Source organism: Topomyia yanbarensis, chromosome 1 (genome assembly GCF_030247195.1).
Source record: "Topomyia yanbarensis strain Yona2022 chromosome 1, ASM3024719v1, whole genome shotgun sequence".
NCBI classification, from domain to species: Eukaryota; Metazoa; Arthropoda; class Insecta; order Diptera; family Culicidae; genus Topomyia; species Topomyia yanbarensis.
In genome coordinates, this window is record NC_080670.1 from 142,959,749 (window position 1) to 142,982,082 (window position 22,334).

General features: G+C 42.0%; 1 long non-coding RNA gene across 2 annotated transcripts; it reads left to right on the forward strand.

Moving 5' to 3' along the window:
- The first annotated feature begins 18,489 nt into the window (after window positions 1–18,489).
- On the forward strand, window positions 18,490–20,292 carry LOC131676369 (uncharacterized). Of its 2 annotated transcripts, XR_009303162.1 has the most exons (5): window positions 18,490–18,626; window positions 18,938–19,246; window positions 19,344–19,440; window positions 19,513–20,079; window positions 20,147–20,292. It is a non-coding gene; the product is annotated as an uncharacterized LOC131676369 (long non-coding RNA). The 2 variants fall into 2 exon arrangements; XR_009303161.1 differs by lacking the exon at window positions 18,490–18,626 and having other exon boundaries at window positions 18,656–19,246.
- Window positions 20,293–22,334: the final 2,042 nt, after the last annotated feature.

The following is a 22,334-nucleotide window of genomic DNA, read 5'->3' on the forward strand; positions in this document are numbered from 1 at the left end:
GATTTGACCCGGAGCCTCCGGTTTTCGGGAGCGATCTCCGGACCTCCGGGTTTTGCATCAATTTCTCCGGGTTTGGTGGAAAGATCAATAATTTAAACTTTTTTGAATTTAATTAATTCTTTGCAAAATATTTTAAAAGTGTAATGCATTTACTATTTTTCTGGTTAAGACCAGTCCATCAAATATTTCTGATTTCGTATGCGAAGCAGCGAAAATGAAAAACAAATCAAATTTATTACTGTTTAAGGAAAATAATATTTCACTATCTAGAATCAAAACTGGAACTTCTTGTGACGAATTAGCGAGACCACAGAGTGTTTCTCCTTCTTGATTTTGAGTTTCCCACAATCTTTGATATATTTTTGATAGAATTGAGAATATCACTGCATTTGACTCACTTTTTGAAACCCCTGGGTTATAGTGGGTTAAAGTCCTCCACGCTCATGTCAGTAAAAATCTCCAGGTCAACGCCTCTCCAGAGGTGGCAACCAGGGATGTAATGCACCTCAGAGCAAATAAAGAGAAGAATAAAAAACGCTCTTTGCACTTTTCATGCGAACCACCGCTCTTCTCTTTCACAATAAACCTCTTCACTCCGATATGTGTTGCTCCCATACGTGCATTCTACTCCTTGGCTGCAAACATCAAAGAGTATAAATAAAGAGGCTCTTTAGTGTGAATCTTGGTCCACGCGCAGGGAAGCAGAGAAGGCAACCAAAAAACATTTTAAAAACGTTCTTCCCATCAAACTTTATCTGAATTGTGGTTTGATTCGCCTTCCTACCTACTTTGGGGCCATGCATAAATGACGTAGCATTTTGGGGGGTAGGGAGGGTATACCAAATTTGTGACGAAGTGTGACGAGGGGGAGGGTAGGGTCAGAAGTTGTGCGACGTAGCATTAAGTTTAAAACCCATTGTTTAGAGAAAACAACTTAATGATCCTCCATTCCCAAGAGAAATAAATTTAAATTTAAACAAGTTACTTTTCACGCGGTTTTTCATGCGGTAAATTTTACGTTTAGCGGAATTACAAGTTCGCAAAAATACGAAAAGATTTTGTATGCGGATTTAACTTGCTACATTGGTTAGCTAATGTTGCCAGCTAGCAGACTTAGTTTGGTAGCTGAATTAAATTTTCACTTCGGATTCAACCAAACAAAATTTAGTAATTTAATTTAGATGAACGTATGCTTCTTAGAATCATTGGCGGCTACAGGATTGTGAACTGAGAGAACTTCTCTTCATGCTCCCCTTGCCATATAAAAATTAAAAAAATTATTAACACTATATTTGTCATTGAATGGGCTTATTTTGAACGCAATTTGCCTTTTTAATGAAAATGTTGATAGTCAAACATGTATTTTAAATAATTGAAAAACATATGTAATTTTTTTTTCATCCCCCGGCCGCTTTGCACGGGACGAGGGGGAGGGCGTAGGTAAATGCTACGTTATTTACGAGGGGGAGGTTAGAATTTTGTGACCAAATGCTACGAGGGGGGAGGGAGGGGTTAAAAATCGCCGGAAAAAAGCTACGTCATTTGTGTATGGCCCCTTTCCAGTGAGGTGAGGCACAAAAAATGGCTCTTCAAGGTGACTCTTTGAACGAGATTGTGCAGCTCTTGGTGAACAGATCTTTCTCTTTTTCGTTTTCAAGTTTCTCTTTGTGCGGTCGTTCTGCACATCGCAGTGTTTTTGTGTGGCTCTATTTTTCATCGGTGCATTTCGCTCTTTGTGGCACATTGTGTGAGCAAATAACAAGCCTTGTGGCAACCATAAGTATTCCATTGAAATTCACAAATAATAATAAGAAATCCTGATGCTCGGGAACCGACTAAATTAACCCGATTCATTTGAACCAAAGTGGATGAGTTCCTGAACCTAAAACACCCAAAAGTGTCGAAATCGGTTGGAAATTGCCTTAGTTATTAACAATTCAGTTTTGTGGGTACCCGCCCTAGTTACAATTGTCGTTTTATGGTACTCTTGGAGACCTTCTTAAAACCTAGAATGCCTTTGCAGTGTACTATAAAAAGGCAATTGCTACTTGGGCGGGTACCCTCGTCGGCCTGTTACCTAGTAAAAAAATCAGAAGTTCCTCCTCACTCCACTCACTATATCAACAATATTATTCACCCAAAAACTTGACTTGGCGAAGTTCCAAAAGGTCACAAAGTTTCAATTTCCAGCTGTGGATAAAACATTGGAATTTCATCAATTGAAATCTGTTGTCTCGTGTCACATGTATGTTTTACGCTATTTCGGCGATTTTTCGTGATAGACTACAAACCGAGCTTCAAACATATATGTATATATATATATATATATATATATATATATATATATATATATATATATATATATATATATATATATATATATATATATATATATATATATATATATATATATATATATATATATATATATATATATATATATATATATATATATATATATATATATATATATATATATATATATATATATATATATATATATATATATATATATATATATATATATATATATATATATATATATATATATATATATATATATTTATTTTTTACGTTTTAACGACATTCAATTAGCTAGAGATTACTGGGTAGGGAAAGTTATGAAACTTAGAGCCATAGTACTCAAGTGAGAGCAAGGATGTGAAGTAAACAGATCGGAAAACTAGAAGTGGCAGGGTCATTAGAACAGGCTTAATATCGTGCGGGCTTAATTTTTGCCTTCTGATAATGAGGGTCGAGCTTAGGCAGAATAACTACGAATCACCCGAGTTCACTATCATGTGTCCTTGATAAAGGTAGACGTATTTATCTTTACCGTGACAACCGGCATCTATATATATTCCACCTGGTCGATCCATCGTGCTCGCTGCGCGCCACGTCTTCTTGTACCGGTCGGATTGCAATTGAGAACCGTTTTCACCGGGCTATTGTCCGACATTCTGGCTACGTGCCCGGCCCACCGTAGTCGTCCGATTTTCGCGGTATGACAGATGGGCGGCTCCCCCAACAGCTGATGCAACTCATGGTTCATTCGCCGTCTCCATATGCCGTCTTAACTCCGCTAGCGAATGACGGATCCCAATAGTAGCATGTCTGTAATAACATACGTACATGGAACTATTGAGATCCAGAGCTACAGGTCCAAAGCCCTGGTAAAGGAGGATGGTTGTGATGATCCGGGCCGAGATCACCACGTAAAGCAAGGTAGGGTATAACCCCAATTCCAAGGCGTGAAGCGACCCGTGCCGAGGGATGAGTGATCGAGGGGGTGAAAAAGATGCTCGATCGTTAACGGAGCCTGTGGGGTACCTGGGCAACCCCCACAGTAAGCGTCCCTTACCACGCTAATGCGGAGCTCTGGCGTGGCGGACATATATTTCTCGCGCTACTCGTGGGACTATACATGGAGGCAAATAAAAATAAAAATAAACAGACGGAGGTGCCAAACCCCTTCGCAAGAGGTGGTTTGGCGAGGTCTCCCCCCCGTGGGGAGAGTAGTGGAGCGATGAGTGCTGCACCCGAAAGCACCAGTGACCCCCCAGCAGCGGTAGGCAATATCCCTACCAATGCATCGGAGGGGCGATGCGCAAAGTAGCGAAGCAACTCGATGCTATAGTCGACTTCGCTAGCGCAAAGCAGAACATAGCCAAGGAGTTGAAGTTGAGCCTTCTGGAGCTCCGGAAAGCTGTTCGTGTCGCAAGACAGGAACAGCAGGCATATGTTGAGAGGGTGGAATGTCGGGAGAGGCCCGACAGAGAAACCCAGACAGTGGCCTCCAATAGGGAGGAAAGAGAGAAGGTCAATAGAGGTTCACAGACAGTGGCCTTTACCTTCTACGGAGCAGCCACGTCGATCGGAGCGGCGACCGAGTTCCCCTCGAAGGGAAAAGGAAAGGGCAATCGCAAGACGGCATCGAATGCGAAACGCCCTAGGAAGTCGCCAGGAGAGGGTGCCAAAACCGACACCACTCGGCGTGCAACCGTCAAGGTCAAACGCCGCCTGGGTGAGGTAAGCGAGGGCGAGAGTGACCTCGCTGTGGAGAGCGATGGTACCAGCAACCCGGCACGACCGGGGCAGGGGGGCTCAAACCCCTGGACGCTGGTTACCAAGAAAAAGCCGGCACCGAAACCGGAGGTACCGCGGCCTGCGAGGAAGGCCAAGGACAGAGGCGAAGCCTTGTGGTTAAAAACCGACAAGGACAAATACGCCGATGTCCTTAAATCGATGAAGGCGGCCGAAAGCCTTTCGGCCCTTGGGCAGGATGTGCGTAGCGTAAGACGCACCAACACGGGAGAGATGCTCCTGGTGCTGAAGCGAGGCGCACAATCAAGTGCAATATATAAGGCCTTGGCTCAAGAGGTCCTTGGCGAGGGCGCCCAAATCAGGTCGCTAGGTGCGGAAACAACTCTCCAGTGCAAGCACTTGGACGAGTTCGCGACCGCAGAAGACGTCGTCGCAGCCGTCAAGGAGCACTGCGGCGTCACAATCAAGCGGGCCTCTGTGCGATTGAGGGACGGACCCTCTGGCACCCAAGTAGCCTACCTCAGGCTACTCAATGCGGATGCCAAAAAGGTAACCGAGAAAGGGAAGCTGAAGATCGGCTGGTCGGTATGCCCTATTAGTATACCCCAGCCTCCTTCAGTGGACAGGTGCTATCGGTGCCTAGAATCCGGCCATAAAGCTTACGAATGCAAAGGCCTAGACAGGAGCAAGCTATGTCGTCGATGCGGCGAGGAGGGGCATAAAGAGCGGGGGTGCACTAAGGCATATAAGTGCCTTATCTGCACCGCTAAGAAGCAAGCCCATAAACATGCTATGGGCGGACCTTCGTGTCCCTTCGGCGAGTTAAATAAGAAGAAGCCGTGAGAGTCACACAGCTAAATCTTAACCATTGTGCAGCAGCCCAGCAGCTGCTGTGGCAGTCGGTCTCGGAGTCGAGGACAGATGTCGCCCTCTTATCAGACCCGTACAGCATCCCTGCCGGCAACGGCAATTGGGTGTCGGACGGGTCTGGAATGGTGGCAATCTGTACAACGGGAAGGTTCCCGGTTCAAGAGGTAATACACCCCTCCGCCGAGGGTGTGGCGATTGCCAAGATCAATGGTGTGTTCTATTGCAGCTGCTACGCCCCACCAAGGTGGCCAATAGAACAGTTCTACCAGATGATCGACAGGCTCTCGTCGGACCTCGTGGGCCGGAAACCGGTAGTAATAGCGGGAGACTTCAACGCTTGGGCAGTGGAGTGGGGCAGCCGCTGTACAAATACCAGGGTCAAGCGCTAATGGAAGCGTTTGCGAAACTCGATACTGTGCTAGCTAATGATGGCTCCGCTAGTACATTCCGTACAAACGGAGTGGAGGCGTGGATTGATTTGACCTTTGCCAGCCCGAGTCTGGCTCCAGGCATGGAATGGAGGGTAGACGAAGGCTACACCCATAGCGATCATCTAGCAATCCGCTTTAAGATCAACTATGGTGTGCAGCATCCGAGGGCGGGAGATCCCTGTCAGGTACGCGGGTGGAAGTCCAATCACTTCGACAGCGAAGCTTTCACCGCGGCCCTGGGACTGGAGGCCAACACCGACAGTCTAAGCGGGGATGCGCTGGTAGCTGTTCTATCACGCGCGTGCGACGCCACAATGCCGAGAAAAACACTGCCAAGAAACGGTAGATGCCCGGTATACTGGTGGAGTGCCGAGATTGCAGCTCTACGGTCAGCCTGTCTCAGAGCTAGACGTAGGATGCAAAGAGCTCGCACCGAGGATGCAAGAGAGAACCGCCGTGAAGTGTTTCGAGCTGCGAAATTAGCCCTTAACAAGGCTATTAAAAGCAGCAAGAGAGCGTGTTTCGACAACCTGTGTGAGAGTGCCAACGTGAATCCGTGGGGTGACGCCTACCGGATTGTGATGGCCAAGACCAAAGGGGGCTCCTCACCCCCAGAACGGTCTCCGGACCGGTTGGCAACGATTATCGAAGTACTCTTCCCGTCTCGAGCCACAAGCCCCTGGCCACCTGTACTACGAGACAGTGCAGGCACGGTCGAAATGGTGGCTCCAGTGACCAACGAAGAACTACTCGCAGTGGCTAAATCCCTAGCAATGAACAAAGCTCCAGGGCCGGATGGAGTCCCGAACAACGCTCTCAAGGCAGCGATCATAGCGAACCCGAACATGTTCAGGCAAGCTATGCAGAGATGCCTTGACGAGTGCCGTTTCCCCGATAGATGGAAAAGGCAGAAACTGGTGCTGTTGCCGAAGCCCGGGAAGCCGCCAGGCGACCCATCGGCGTACAGACCAATCTGTCTGATAGACACGACTGGCAAACTGCTTGAGAGGATCATCCTCAACAGGCTCACCCCGTACGCGGAAGGTACGGACGGTCTGTCAAGCAACCACTTTGGCTTTCGAAAGGGTAAGTCCACAGTGGACGCTCTCAACTCAGTGATAAATACTGCCGAGATAGCGATCCAACGAAAAAGACGAGGTATTCGATACTGTGCGTTAGTGACACTCGACGTGAAGAACGCATTCAACAGCGCAAGCTGGGATGCCATCGCGCTCTCGTTACACCGGCTTAGCCTACCGGTGGGTCTGTACCGGATCCTGGAAAGTTACTTCCAAAACCGCGTACTGATATACGAGACCGATGCCGGTCAGAAAAGGGTTCCGATTACCGCCGGAGTCCCGCAGGGTTCGATCCTAGGCCCGGTGCTATGGAACCTCATGTATGACGGGGTCCTGAGACTGAAGTTCCCTCCTGGGGTCAAGATCGTCGGCTTTGCCGACGACGTAACCTTGGAGGTCTACGGGGAGTCAATTCCTGAGGTAGAACTAACCGCAGAACACGCGATTAGCACGGTGGAGGAATGGATGAGCGCGAGAGGCCTGGAGCTCGCTCATCATAAGACGGAGGTAGTTATCGTCAACAACCGCAAGTCGGCACAACATGCAGTTATCCATGTGGGAGAAGTCGCGATCACTTCACAGCGAAGTCTGAAGTCTCTCGGAGTCATTATAGACGACAAGCTGACCTTCGGCAGCCATGTCGACTATACGTGCAAGAGAGCGTCGACTGCTGTTGCGGCACTATCGAGAATGATGTCCAACAGCTCAAAGGTGTGCGCCAGTAGACGTAGGTTACTGGCAGGCGTTGCCGTATCTATCCTCAGGTACGGCGGCCCGTCATGGTCAAGAGCACTGAGGGTAACCAGTTACCTACAGAAACTGGAGAGCACCTACCGCGTGATGTGCCTCAGAGTGATATCTGCCTACCGCACGGTATCACACGATGCATCCTGCGTGATAGCGAGCATGATGCCAGTCGGGCTGGTCATTCGGGAAGATGAGGAGTGCTTTGAGCTACGTGGAAATAGGGGAGCCCGCGAGCGCACCAGGGTGACCTCGGTCGCCAGATGGCAGCGTGAGTGGGACAACTCCTCGAAAGGTAGGTGGACCCACCGGCTGATACCTAGCATATCGAGCTGGGTGGGAAGACCCCATGGGGAAGTTCACTTCCACCTGACACAATTCCTGTCAGGCCATGGCTGTTTCCGTCAGTACCTCCACAGGTTCGGACACGCGGAGGTCCCAGTCTGCCCGGACTGCCCAGGTGTAGATGAAACTGCCGAACACATACTGTTCGTATGTCATCGGTTCGACGTCGAAAGAAGAGCAATGCTTGACGTCTGTGGCTGGGACACAACCCCGGATACCCTTATTCAGCGGATGTGTCAAACGGTGGAGAAGTGGAACGCAGTCTCGGCTGCTACCATCCAGATTGCCAGTAGGCTACAGGTAATCTGGCGAACCGAGCAACAGACGGCGGGCACGGCTAACTAGTGATTGGTTAGTTGGAGCGAAAAAGGCCAAGCGCAAAATAAGAGAGTGAATGGTCTGTTCATGCCGAGGTAGGTTGGCGCAGCGAATGGCAACCGCGTAAGGGGTAAACCCAGCCACCCCGAAGCAAGACAGAAGAGTGAGTGTATAGGCGTATAAGTGGACTGCCTCATGCCAAGACGGGAGGGTCGTAGCGTAGTATGTTGGAACTAAGCTATCGATGCCTCATGGCGTGGCAGAGGAGTGAAAGGGTGAGCATCCAAGTCAGTCTCACACTGCATGTTAAGGGTGAGCATAAAAGTCAGCCTCACAGGTTGGTAGAGGCTAGCATAAAAGTCAGCCTAGCAAGGAATGAAAAAGGTGAGCACAAAAGTCAGCCTCGCATGGTATGTCAGAAGTGGGGCCTAAGAATAATGTCCCACATGGGATGCCAGAGGGAGTGACAAAGGTACAATAGAGTTGCACGATTGAGAGTGAATCAGGTGATAGGGTGAGCACCCAAGTCAGCCTCACATGGATGGGTAGGGCGAGCACAAAAGTAAGCCTAGCAAGGAATGAGTAAGGTGAGCACACAAGTCAGCCTCGCATGGAACGTAAAAGGTGAGCACAAAAGTCAGCCTCATGTGGGAGTGTTTGAGAGTGAATCAAAGTGTGATTAAGAGAGCACCCAAGTAAGCCTCATACAGGATGTATGATCGCGTGAGTGAGAGTGAATGAGTACACTTAGTACAGCCATCCCCCCAGAAGTAATACCGAGAGGTAGTTCCTGGGAGGAATGATGGCGGAGCCCAATGGAGTTTAGTCGGTATTAATGGCTGGTCACCATTCGAGTCCGACACGCCCCCAGTGCACCCCGTGTGGTAGATTGGACCCTACCGTTAGCACGTGTACTGGGCTAGGACATAAAGGTCTTCTCCATTGTAAAAAAAAAAAAAAAATATGCCGTCTTCCATCTGCACTCCACCGTAGATGGTACGCAGCACTTTCCGTTCGAAGACACCAAGTGCGCATTGGTCCTCCACGAGCATGGTCCAGGTCTCGTGCCCGTAGAGAACTACCGGTCTAATCAGCGTCTTGTAGATGGTCAACTTCGTACGACGGCGCACTCTGTTCGACCGAAGTGTCTTGCGGAGGCCAAAGTAAGCACGATTTCCTGCCACGATGCGTCTACGAATCTCTCTGCTGGTATCATTGTCGGCGGTCACCAGTGAGCCCAAGTACACGAACTCTTCAACCACCTCGATTTCGTCGCCACCGATGCAAACTCGAAGCGGGCGGTTCTCATTCTCTTCTCGTGAACCTCTTCCTATCATGTACTTTGTCTTCAACGTGTTGATGGCAAGTCCGACGCGCTTGGCTTCTCTTTTCAGTCTGATGTAGGATTCCTCCATCTTCTCAAAGTTTCGTGCAATAATATCAACGTCATCGGCGAAGCCAAGTAGCTGAACGGACTTTGTGAAAATCGTACCACTCGTGTCGATCCCTGCTCTTCTTATTACACCTTCCAGCGCGATGTTGAATAACAGACACAAGAGACCATCACCTTGCCGTAACCCTCTGCGTGATTCGAAGGGACTCGAGAGCGTCCCTGAGACACGTACTACGCACATCACCCGATCCATCGTCGCCTTCACTAATCGCGTCAGTTTGTCCGGGAATCCGTACTCGTGCATAATCTGCCATAGCTGATCTCGATCGATAGTGTCGTATGCGGCTTTGAAGTCGATGAACAAATGATGTGTGGGCACATTGTACTCGCGGCATTTCTGCAGTACTTGACGAAGAGCGAACACCTGGTCCGTGGTAGATCGTTCGCTCATGAAACCCTCCTGGTACTGCCCCACGAACTCTCTTGCAATTGGTGATAGTCGACGGTATAGTATTTGGGAAAGTACCTTGTAGGCGGCGTTCAGCAGGGTGATTGCTCGGTAATTACAGCAATCCAGCTTGTCGCCCTTTTTGTAGATAGGACACACGACACCTTCCATCCACTCCTCCGGTAAAATCTCATCCTCCCAAATCTTGGTAATCACCCAGTGCAGCGCTTTAGCCAGTGGCTCGCCACCGTGTTTTAGTAGCTCGCTTGGTATTTGGTCAACCCCAGCGGCTTTATTATTTTTGAGCCGGCTAATCTCCTCCTGGATTTCTTGGAGATCCGGAGCCGGTAGTGTAATGTCTTCCGTGCGTGCTCCCAGGTGCGTTACCGTGCCATCCTCGTCGTCTGCTGCATCGCCGTGCAAGTGTTCTTCGTAGTGCTGCCGCCACCTCTGGATCACCTCACACTAGTCCGTGAGAAGATTCCCGTTTGTATCTCTGCACATGTCGGCCTGTGGTACGTGGCCCCTGCGCGAGCGGTTCAACTTCTCGTAGAATTTCCGTGTGTCTTTAGCGCGGTACAGCTGCTCCATCGCTTCGCGATCTCGGTCTTCCTGCTGGCGCTTTTTGGTCCGGAAAACCGAGTTCTGCCTGTTCCGTGCCTGTTTATATCGCGCCTCGTTCGCCCTCGTGCGGTGTTGCAGCATTTATATATATATATATATATATATATATATATATATATATATATATATATATATATATATATATATATATATATATATATATATATATATATATATATATATATATATATATATATATATATATATATATATATATATATATATATATATATATATATATATATATATATATATATATATATATATATATATATATATATATATATATAGACTTTTCAGCATTTTATTTATGTTTTATCACGCTAAAATAAACAAGTCAATCAACGCTAAATGGAACGACTGAAACAGTATTCGTGTCGAAAAGGTAATAAGATGGCTACCACGAGTCCAGCTAAGGAATACCACGAAAATCCGTCAGTAAATCTTTAAAATCGTGATCGACCATCTTAGACTCAGATGAAACTTTACGCATTTCATCGTCATGGAAACCTAAAAATTTTCCACATTCAAAGAAACTATTTTGACTCAAGAGCATTTTTTTAAAAGGCGTGGAAGTTTTTACTTGTAACCTTTTCGAAAAAAAACTTGTTCGATTGCCGTATAATATACCGCAACACAATCTGAAAACGAGTTACAGGGAAAGAATACTATTTATTGAAAACATTTTTATTGAAAGCTTCTCCGTGAACCAAATATACTAAAAAAGTTTTCTTTGCGTCTTTGAAACGATAACCATTTGATCATTGTCAGTTTTTAAGAAGGAAGCCCAAATAACTGTTGACAAGGGCATTATTTCACGAATTAATTTCTTTTGTTGTAGCGAAATTCCAAATTCTCGACAACTATTGCATTTTGGAAGATCTTTGTTGAATATACTTTTATTTGAAATGACTCTTAGAATCATATTCTGTGATAAAATTATAGTATAGTAGAGTAAAGCCATGTCAAGTGATCTTCGAATTTTTCGCAAAATCACCGATCTTCATGAGGTATAATTTATTGTATAGGGATTATGGTGATTAGCTTTTGGTATAAATATTTCGTTACAATTCCTTTTTTTCTTTAAGATATTAACCCTTAAACTTTATTGCATGATAAAATTGAAAATTTTGTATCTCAAAAACTACTGAAGATAATTCAATGAATTTTTGCACACTTATGGAATGATATTTGCACTATCTTATAAAAATGTTTTTGGTTTATAATTGTGTAAATAACGGTACTTTGCATCTATTTAAAGTTTTCAGTTGTATTTCTTCTTGTGTTCTTCACGCTAAAATTTTTCAAAACTTATGTCAAATTATGCAAAAATCTTTTACCTTCAATAATCTGTATTTATAATTTTTCATTTTTGTTCCTATCGAGAGTTATAAAGGATTTTGTAACTGTGCGCTTTTTCAACGCATGGCCCATTTTGATGCAACCCGCGAGAACGTACATATTGGCAATGCCGCACGTCGCAACGTCCTAATGCGCATCGCTTTGAAGGAGCGTATCTCATGTTCAAAATTGGCATCTCTGAGATTAAAGCAAAAAGACAAGCTTTTCTTTATGGATAATTGAAAGTGAATGTTTTCTGAGTAATTTGCATGCTCTTTAGCGTTATTATATTGTTCAAGAGTTATTTAATTTTCTGTCACTCAATACCTCGGACAAGTGCGCTCGGTTATTGCCAGCCGATGAGCAAAGTTGAGCAGTGGGCATGTTTTAATCTGCGTTAGCATATTTTTCACAAATTGACATACTTCACCACGTTTTATTTTCACTTGGTTCTGTCTAAGAGGTAGATTGTGAATCTTTTCTTAAATCCACATAGCGCCTTTTCAGCCATGCGTCATCGGGTCGTGCGTTAAATTACGCGCTCATTTAATTTGCATCAGTGCGAGTGAGAAAACGTTTTGACGTTTGTTTTTGTTTCGATCGCACTTGGGTGTTTCCCATATAGAGAGAACTGGACGAAATGCTATATTATCTCAAGATATACAATATTTGCTCAAAAAAACATTCGATTGATTTATGTTATAAATATGGGTCGATCACACGAATGATGTATTCCGTTAAAAAAAATTCATAAATATGTTCGTCGTATCTTGTTTTTATGGCATCCATGTGGAGTGATAAATTTAAAAATTATATTGGTCACCACATGTGTAGCATATGTCGTAATGGGCGCAAAAAATACAACGAAAATAAATATGGACATGAACAAAACACAATTTTCCTTAAATTTTCGATTTTACATCCAATGTTTATAGTAATGGGTTCCACTATAACGCGTTTAAAATATAGGAAAATTTACGCGTTTAATTTTTCTTCTTATAGTGTTTGCCAAAGTAATGGAACTGGAATATTCGATGACTCAACAGGTACACGCGGAAAACTGTAACGAGGATTTTGAAATAAAGATCGTTGATGAATAATTGAAATTCGACAAAAATAAATAATATCGTACCAGAACTTGGAGAACCACCAATCAACAGAATTAACAGAAGCAATAGTGATAAAAAACCCCAACATCGATGCGATTGAACAACAGATTTTATGTAAACTTTTTTCAAAAGACACATCGTTGTTCACTCGGTGAAAATAAAAACGTGAAATAAAATGCTGTTGGCATAAGATTTTCCACTTTCATATAGTAATGTTGTAGACTAAAAAAGAATTTGGATATAACGTAGATGTATTTTGACTAACAAAAGTGTTTTTAAAGATGTTAATCGTTAGTAGCATTAAATTATAAAAATAAAAAATATATTTAACAACGATAATTTTCGTTGTGCACTTCAGTCAAAAAAATTTAACGCATCTCAAAATATCCGGAAAAAAATTACCTTCGATAATTCGTATTGAAAAGTTTGCCCTTTTGCGCCAATCGAGAGATATGGTTTCTTTTAGTCATGCGATGCGCACTTCCTACACGATGCGCTTTCTGACGTAGTGACGTGCGACGTTGCCAATATGAACGTTCTCGCGGGCTGCATCAAAGTGGGCCGTGCGTTGAAACAGCGCACTGTTACAAAATCCTCCATAACTCTCGATAGGAACAAAAATGAAAAATTATAAATACAGATTATTGAAGGTGAAAGATTGCCGCATAACTTAAAATACGTTTTGAAAATTTTTAGCGTGAAGAACACAAGGGGCCGTACACAAATGACGTAGCTTTTTTTCGGCGATTTTTGACCCCTCCCTCCCCCCTCGTAGCATTTGGTCACAAAATTCTAACCTCCCCCTCGTAAATAACGTAGCATTTACATACCCCCTACCCCTTGTCCCATGCAAAGCGATCGGGGGATGAAAAAAAAAATTACAAATGTTTTTCAATTATTTTAAATACATGTCCTTTCAACATGTTTGACAACTTTTATCAGCATTTAATTTTTTTTTATTTCGATTACTGAGGTTTTAACCTTAAGGTCATTCGCCTCTTCGGGTTAGAAAAATCTCTTATGAAAAATTTCTAACCCTATGTGCGGGGTCGGGACTCGAACCCAGGTGCGCTGCGTACAAGGCAATCGATTTACCAACTACGCTACACCCACCCCCTATCAGCATTTTAATTATAACAGCAAATCGCGTGCAAAATAAGCCCATTTCATGACAAATCACAATCCTGCAGCTGCCAATGATTCTAAGAAGCATACGTTCATCCAAATTACTAAATTCTGTTTGGTTGAATCCGAAGTGAAAATTTAATACAGCTTCCAAACTAAGTCTACTAGTTAGAAACATTAGCTAACTAATGTAGCAAGTTAAATCCGCATACAAAATCTTTTCGTATTTTTGCGAATTTGTAATTCCGCGAATCGTAAAATTTATCTCATGAAAAACCGCATCAAAAGTAACTTGTTTGAATTTAAATTTATTTCTCTTGAAAAAGGATGATCATTAAATTGTTTTCTCTAAACAATGGGTTTTAAGCTTAATGCTACGTCGCACAACTTCTGACCCTACCCTCCCCCTCGTAACACTTCGTCACAAATTTGGTATATCCTCCCTACCCCCCAAAATGCTACGTCATTTATGCATGGCCCCCAAGAAAAAATACAATTGAAAATTTTAAATAGATGCAAAGTACCGTTATTCACGCAATTATAAAGTAAAAATATTTTTATAAGATAGTGCAAATATCATGCCATAAGTGTGCAAAAATTCATTGAATTATCTTCAGTAGTTTTTGAGATATAAAATTTTCAATTTTATCATGCAATAAAGTTTAAGGGTTAATATCTTAAAGAAAAAAAGGAATTGTAACGAAATATTTATACCAAAAGCTATTCACCATAATCCCTATACAATAAAATATACCTCATGAAGATCGGTGATTTTGCGAAAAATTCGAGGATCACTTGACATGGCTTTACTCAGTATGAAATTTGAAAACATGTATAAAGTTATTGAGCTTGTGCTATCATCCCTGCCTGCTACTCCATTTTTGATCTGGACTAGTTGAAGTTGCACAGGGGATCAGTAGATAATTAGGTTTGAGAGCAGCGAAACATCCTTCAATATGCAACTCCTAGTAATCCCAAAGTGTTTATTGATCAATGCCGGTGCCGACCAGGCCCGAACGTAGATCGCGGAAGGACAGGGAATGAATGCTACCACAGGTATCACGGTGGAGGATATTTGTTAGTAGTTCGATAAAAGATATTCTGAAAAGCGCGTACGATTTAAGATGTTTGAATCTCTGGGCGCCCGGCCACCAGGATTTATCGGTGTGAAAGTGCATACCAAATACCAAGGGAATGTCACATGCTCAGCGTGATTGGGGCAGAATCCACAGGTCAATCATAACAAAGGTGAAGTCGGTACGTTAAGCTACATCTAATATCCATCCAAGTACACGGTGCCGGTGACAGGATGTTTCTTTTGTAATTGGTTTTTGTTGACAAGATAGAAGAACCTGTTTTAATCCACCTATTCGTGCGATTGTGCCTTTCTCATTTGTCCAAACTACAATTCCATGGCTGGTCTATGTTCAATATAATGATGGAAATGTCTATTACATATTTAGTACTATTTGCACATACATACAATGAATCGACAGCCACGAACTTGAGATGCTCTGTGTCGACGTGAAACCAGCGGTGGATCCAGGAGTGCGGGGGGTACGGAATCTGTCGAAAAATTGCTACTTGTTAAGAAATTATAAATTAGTTTCAATTTTAAAGTTGTTTCAACTCAAAATCATTTCAAACCAAATTTTTCACTGGTTTTTCTTAAATACGGATATTTCGAAACATTGAAACAAAAATATAAAATATTTAATTAGCTTAAACAGCATTAGCTCAATGTTGTCTTTCGGATAGCTTATTTTATCATGCATGTTTGTGTGTGATGTGGAGGGGATGAAAAACCCTCAACCGAATCACCTCCTACTTATCTTGGTATGCCTGCTGGGTGAAGGTGATTGGCATGAGAGAGGTGTGGGTCTGAAGAGAGTGGATGTGGTGCTCGTTTGAGGGCGATCTGTTGGGCGGCTTGAGGGGGAAGAGTGTAGAAAATGGTTGTGTGTAATGTCAACCCCTCACCGCATACCCCTATTCAGTAAACCTTTCTTAGCCAAAAAAATTAGCCCTGCGGCCGGAATTAGGTTGTCCAAAAGTGCCATAGGCACATAGTCAAATTTTTTCTAAATTTTTTTTTTCGAGGTTATATCAAATCTCGACTTTTCATGTATTTCAAAGACATTTGGCATCAATCATACAAATTCGATTTATAAATTTTCCTTTACTCCATCCTAATGTCCCAGTCGTTATGACGCACATTCAATTTAAGATCATATGTCGCAGTAGGATATTATGACGCATAAGAACTGCGGCATAATGTCCCAATGATGAATGACCTAGGACAGTATGACATAGTACCTTTGCGTTAAAATATCCGAAACAATGACTATGTCATATTATCCCAGATTTTATGACGCAATACCTCTGTGTCATAACATACCAATATCAGTGTACGTGATAAGATCCCGGATATTATGATGCATGACTACTTTCGGACGGTGCGACACAAAATAACTTCGGATATTATGACACACTCGCGTACGTCATTATTTATTATTATTTATTTCTTATCTTCGGTGTACACCGTACAGACACATTTTAAAATTATATATTTCTTATTAATAACTTATATCTATGCTTGGAAACGCTAAAATCATACACTGTGAAAGCTTCGTTAAATCTGCGGCAACATCTTTCCAGTGGATTATTTTGTCCATATGAAGTACGGTGTCTAGGGATCCACAACAGAGTGGGTTTGCGAAGAACACGAGGAGGCGCATACAAATTAACACCCGAGAGAAGATCGGGACTGTCGATATTACCATAATCATAATGTCCGGGACGTTATGACGCTCACTATTTTGGGACGTTACGACCTGTGCGTCATAATATCCGACACTATGTATCAACACTTCTTAACTTGTAAGGTCAGAACAATGTACCACCAAGAGTCAGGAAATTGCTGCAACTGCTCAAAAACCATCGACAATTAAGCCGCTCCTTACGTTGGCAACAATCAACAAAATTCCTAACTAATTTAACAATCATATTCTATCGTTTTAAAACACTTCAATTCGAGGTCCGCCTTTTCTCGACCATGATGTACAATATGTGCTCATAATGTTTAATATGCAAAAATAATAAAAATAAAAAAAATAATAATAAGAAATAGTTTCTGAAAATAATAATAAGAAATAGTTTCTTTTCTTATGAAAAGAATATCTTTCTTATTCATTTCATTTTTCACGCATAGTTTATGATGCTACGTAAGAAGGGACGAACCCTCCCTCCCCCTCAGATAAGAATTTGTGAGATATTTAGAAATTCCTCCTTCTCCCATATGCCCTTAAGTAATTAGTGTATGGTCCCCAAGATTTAGGATCACGCAACCTGAAAGCATACAGTTTTACATGTAGCAGAAGTACCTCCAAAGACATTAAATAGAATTTTTGGAAAATCGAGATGGAACATGAGATATAAAGAACAACTTTACGACTTTACGCCATTTTTTCCTAAATCTCTGTTATTTTTTGGAAACAACGTTCCCATACGCAGGAATTTTTTTTTTCAACTAATCGTTAAGGTACGAGCAATACTCTTATACTAATGGAATTTTTCGGGCTTTAGGATTTTAGTAGATCTACTGGACTTCTATCGCGATCACCGCACCGCAAGCCTCTTAAATTAAAAAAAAATGGTTTCGAGAAAAAGGCCATAACTCCACCCATTTCTAATATTTTTTTTTTTCAAAAACTCATGCTTGTGTTTTCACTGAAAAATGTATTATCAAAAAACAATAACTTTGTTGTAATAAATTCATTGCTACATATAAAACAAACTTTCCTCAATTTTTTTCTCAAGAGGGTGTGTAGCCCTTTAAAGTTTAAGCTCGTTATTTATGTGTGAATGTAAATGAATGTCGTGCTCATAAAAATAAAAGAGTGTGTTCAAAAACTGCGTAACACGCATCCAGTACCCTTGAGTCAATAAGTCCAACAACGAAAAACAGCAAGCCGAGAAAAGCACTGTTCATGATATTGAGCCTTATGATTTATACTACCTTGTTTTGGTATTTTTCTCGTAGTATTTTTATTGTTTCGGCGTGCAGAGGTATTTTCGGCAAAAATGTGAATGGGGCTGTTATATTTAATGGGCACGTCACTTCATCTATCTTTGATGAGATATCCATTTCCAATATATTGAGGAGCTTTTTTGTTTATTAAGGCTTTAGCCATAAAATCATTCGCGTTTACTGCAGTACTATTTTCCGCTGCCCTTTCTGTCATTTCACAATGAATTGCTTCAATACACATAGTTTAAATACTTCTAGAAACTATAGCGTTTTTATATGTTTGCACCATTGCAAGAACAAGACCATTTATCTACTCAACTTGCAAATGATCGATTACTGTAATTTTTTAAACTGTCAAACTAATACGCTAATGAAAATCTGCTTTTATTTAGAATCAAATCCCAAAAAAAGAGTAAATTTTAGAACAAATATACAGATTATGTAATATATACTTGAATAGGGCATGGAGGAAAGTAGCCCCATTTTTAGATAAAATGGACATATAGTCACCAACTAGGGTGTGACACTCTTTTATAAAAATATTTCGCCTGATTTTATATTATTTATATCCCCTTATATTTATTTATAATTGTCTATAAAAGTTATAACTATATTCGAAGCGTTGAAAGTTCGAAAAAAAATTCGAACAGCCGTTACCATAGTAGCCTTAGTTACGCATGTGATTAAAAACAATGAAAAAAATGGTGTCGCATCAACAAGATATGGTAAGTACCCAAATATGTATACGTAATTCTGACTGGTTCTAATTAGTATTCGTTCCAGTGACACAAAAGATACTAATTAGAACCGGTTTTGTCACTTGAGACGCGTGCTAACTGGAGCCAGAAGTACTTGCGGCTTATTTTCCTGTTGGTAGCGGGTGCTACTATTTTCACCTGCAGTGGTGGTTTAGTAAAATCGTAGCCAGACACAAAAATGCATCTTTGTAAAATCCCAATCTTGTTCTCTACCAGTTACTTGCCCCAAAATATCCGTTTTAACACTAATGGTGATTCAACCATCCCAACCAAAATAGCTACTATTTCAGCGTCAATCACGAATATTTCCCAGCAGCTGTAGCCTTTCCATCATCCGATCAGTCGGTAACAAAAACGTTCTAACGACGGTTCTGCCACAGGGTTTGACGTTAATTTAACAACCGCACCTAGACGACAATTGGCTAACAGCAGCAGCTACATCAGCAATAACAAACTAGAATTATCGTCCAGATTCCGCAGCAGTAGATACAGCAACATCACCTTTAGGTATAACAGTAACAGTACACAATACAGTTTTAAGAAGCGGGAGCATCGCAAGCAAAAGGAACCACTGTTCAGTTTGTGCAGTAAGCTATTTTTTAAATTTCGTTAAGATACCTTGTTTAGAACATTGTAATGTAAAAATCCTGAACATCGCTCTAAAAAAATTTACATTTCTTTCAGATCGAATTGGCCACAAATCGCTCGACAGCAGCAACAGAATATAACACAACAACCGCAAACACAACAGCAAGGTGCTCGGAAGGAACTTTTTCTTTCGGTAAGTTTCACCCACAAATTTCTTTTCGTCAGTTGTTCATTTTAATATCAAAATGACTTTACCAATCTACAGAACAAACATGTGATGGGAGCGCAAACAGGCCAATCGTGTGTTATCCTCTGTTTTCTGTCCCCCAAAATCCGCGGCCTAATCTGTCACCATTAAGCTGAGCGAGAGCCAATATTATTCGAAATGTGGATACTAGGTCATTAGTAGATAAGCGACCCATCCAGTATGATTACCTCTTGCTGTACAAACGAAGAAGTCACGTCACGTTTATACTTATCGACCATAATCAACTGTGCAGCATACTTATTCCCGTTCGAAGACTTTGGCCATATGGAAAACGTGCTCCACCCGCAGCAGATATATTACAAGACGTTACACCATGGCAGAGGAGTGGGAAGTATTCAACTGCAGCAGGAGAAAATCCGCTAACCGAAACTAGTCCTGTCAGCAACTAATTAGTTATAATGGCTCTGTAAAAAAAACTAATTGCGCTCAACAGACAAATGCAGGTGTCAAAACATTCGATCAGCACATTGGAAGCTTGGTTCATCATCAACATCATCAAGCAACATCATCCCGGGTGGCAGAAACGCTGTCACATGATGATTAGTACCTAGGACATCAGTACTGGTAAAAGTAACAAGCATAGCTAACTTGACGGATTGACTAATTTTCGTACCTTCACTATTTTTTTCAGTACGATGCAGCTCTCCAATCGAAATGCTGGTACACAATATTGGATCAAACAAATCAGTTATGATAATAAAGAATCCATCATTGTTTAGCAGTCAGTTAGTTAAGCGATTAGTGTTTAAGGGACCATCCATAAATGACGTAGCATTATATGGGGGAGGGGAAGTTTTGTATTTTGTGATGATGTGTGACGACAGGGGGGGGTAGGGGGTCTTGTCATGCTACGTAGGTAGAGTTACCGTCAAGCTACGTAATCACCAGGGGAGGTATTTAGAAGTTTGTGATGAAATGCTACGATGGGGGAGTTAAAAATTGCTCAAAAAATGCTACGTCATTTATGGATGGTCCCTAAGATCTTTCCTCGCGTGCAATTTGAAAAGGGCCAATAAACTATCTGTTAAAAGTCGCACTTCCACTAGAAATTACGGCGAGATCGTTACAAGAATCATTGGACATTTCACACCCAATTGGATATCCCAAAAGTGTACACACTACTGCAAACATACGTGTAAACACTACTTCAAGTGCAGGTTTACTTCGTTTTACCTCGGAAGTTTCAGTACATTTATTGTTTGATTTATAACACATGTCTTGGATCCCCCATGGAGCCTAGTTTGCATACCGTACGTAACTAGACTCATTGTTTTCCCTTCACCCACACCTAAGCCATTAAACATAAATTGCAGGAGCCATGATACTTAACCTTTAACATATAAGTAGAATTTATCCAACCGACAAGACCGAATGATCTAACCGAAAGCTGCAAAAATGAGGCAAATATGAATTTCCTGATCAGGGCTTCGATATGTTTACAACAATCTCGGTTTATCATTAATCTTATTTTAACTAAAAAAATATTTATTTGAAACATGACCTCCAAAATGCATTTAATGCCTTGTGTCGAAACAATCGTTGCTCAATTTTTTCTCAGCAGCAGCAACGCATACCTTTTGCCAACATCATCGTCCTCGCTATCATTATAAATTATTCGTTTGTTTGATAGCCTGTTTCCGGACATTGCTGAACTATTGGCCGTTTTGAATCTGAAAGTGGGCTGAACAGCCCTTGTTGGTTTTTCTGGTGATGGCTCTACTGCCTCTACTATCTGTTCAATTTTAGTCTGTTTTTCTGGACTCGGACCCATTGATTCGTCAGCGCTATCATCGTAAATGATTCTCCTTGATTTGTAACTATTGTCCGTAGTACTCTCGGCTTGAACATTGGTGCCTCCGCCAAAGTACGCATCACCACCTTTTATTACTGCCTGTTACAATGCAGCAATTTCATCCAAATCGAAATCTGCTTCCTCGTCATCAATGTTGATACAATCGGGCATTTGGAATTTCTGATCCTCTTTCATACTGTTGCTTGCTTCCTCTAACTTACGATCAATTTCCACGAAGCTGTTATCTCTGACAGCTAATTCCTCGTCTTCATCACCCCAAAAATTATTTGCGGGTGGAACGGGTTTTACTGTAGGCACTGGAGCAATATTTCAACTGAGCATGTAGCGATTGTAGCTGTTGCCTTACGTAAACATATGCCAGTGCCAATTTAATTTGATCGAATGTAACATGTGGGAGGTATTGATTGGAAGATTCGGTTTGATGCGGTCAAACAATCTACCAAATACAAATATGTATTTGTATTTGAATCTATTATCGCCATCCAATCGAATTCTTTCCAGCCGAAAGGAAAGTCATGTTTGATTGAGAACTTGCACTGACAGGTGGCGGTATAAGATTAGGGAGCGTCTTTGGCTGGCTTTGAAAGTCCGATGTTGTATCATACAGTGGTTATACTTGAACCTGCGAATCAAAGTGAACTATTCATTTGTATTCCATTCTTGAAAAATGGTAGATTATATCAGTTTTTCGTGAATTTCGAAAGAATACTTACAAATCGTAGCGATTTGAATATCTTGGTTGTTGGTTTCATAGACAGTTTCCAGTTTGATGTTTCGTACCATTTTTTCGCCTTCGGAATAGGTTGAATCATATAAATCAGAACAAATTTGTTATAATCATTTGGCAATTTAATTTTGTTCAAAAATCCTTCTCTTTCTAGCAAAACGGTCAACGCTTTCCACCAGTCCTCATATCGTGACTTTCCAACACCGTGAAGTGATTTTTGAGGTAATAATCATTTAGTTTCTTGCCTTTGGAGCCGCGCAGCAGCACGATCGGCAGCGT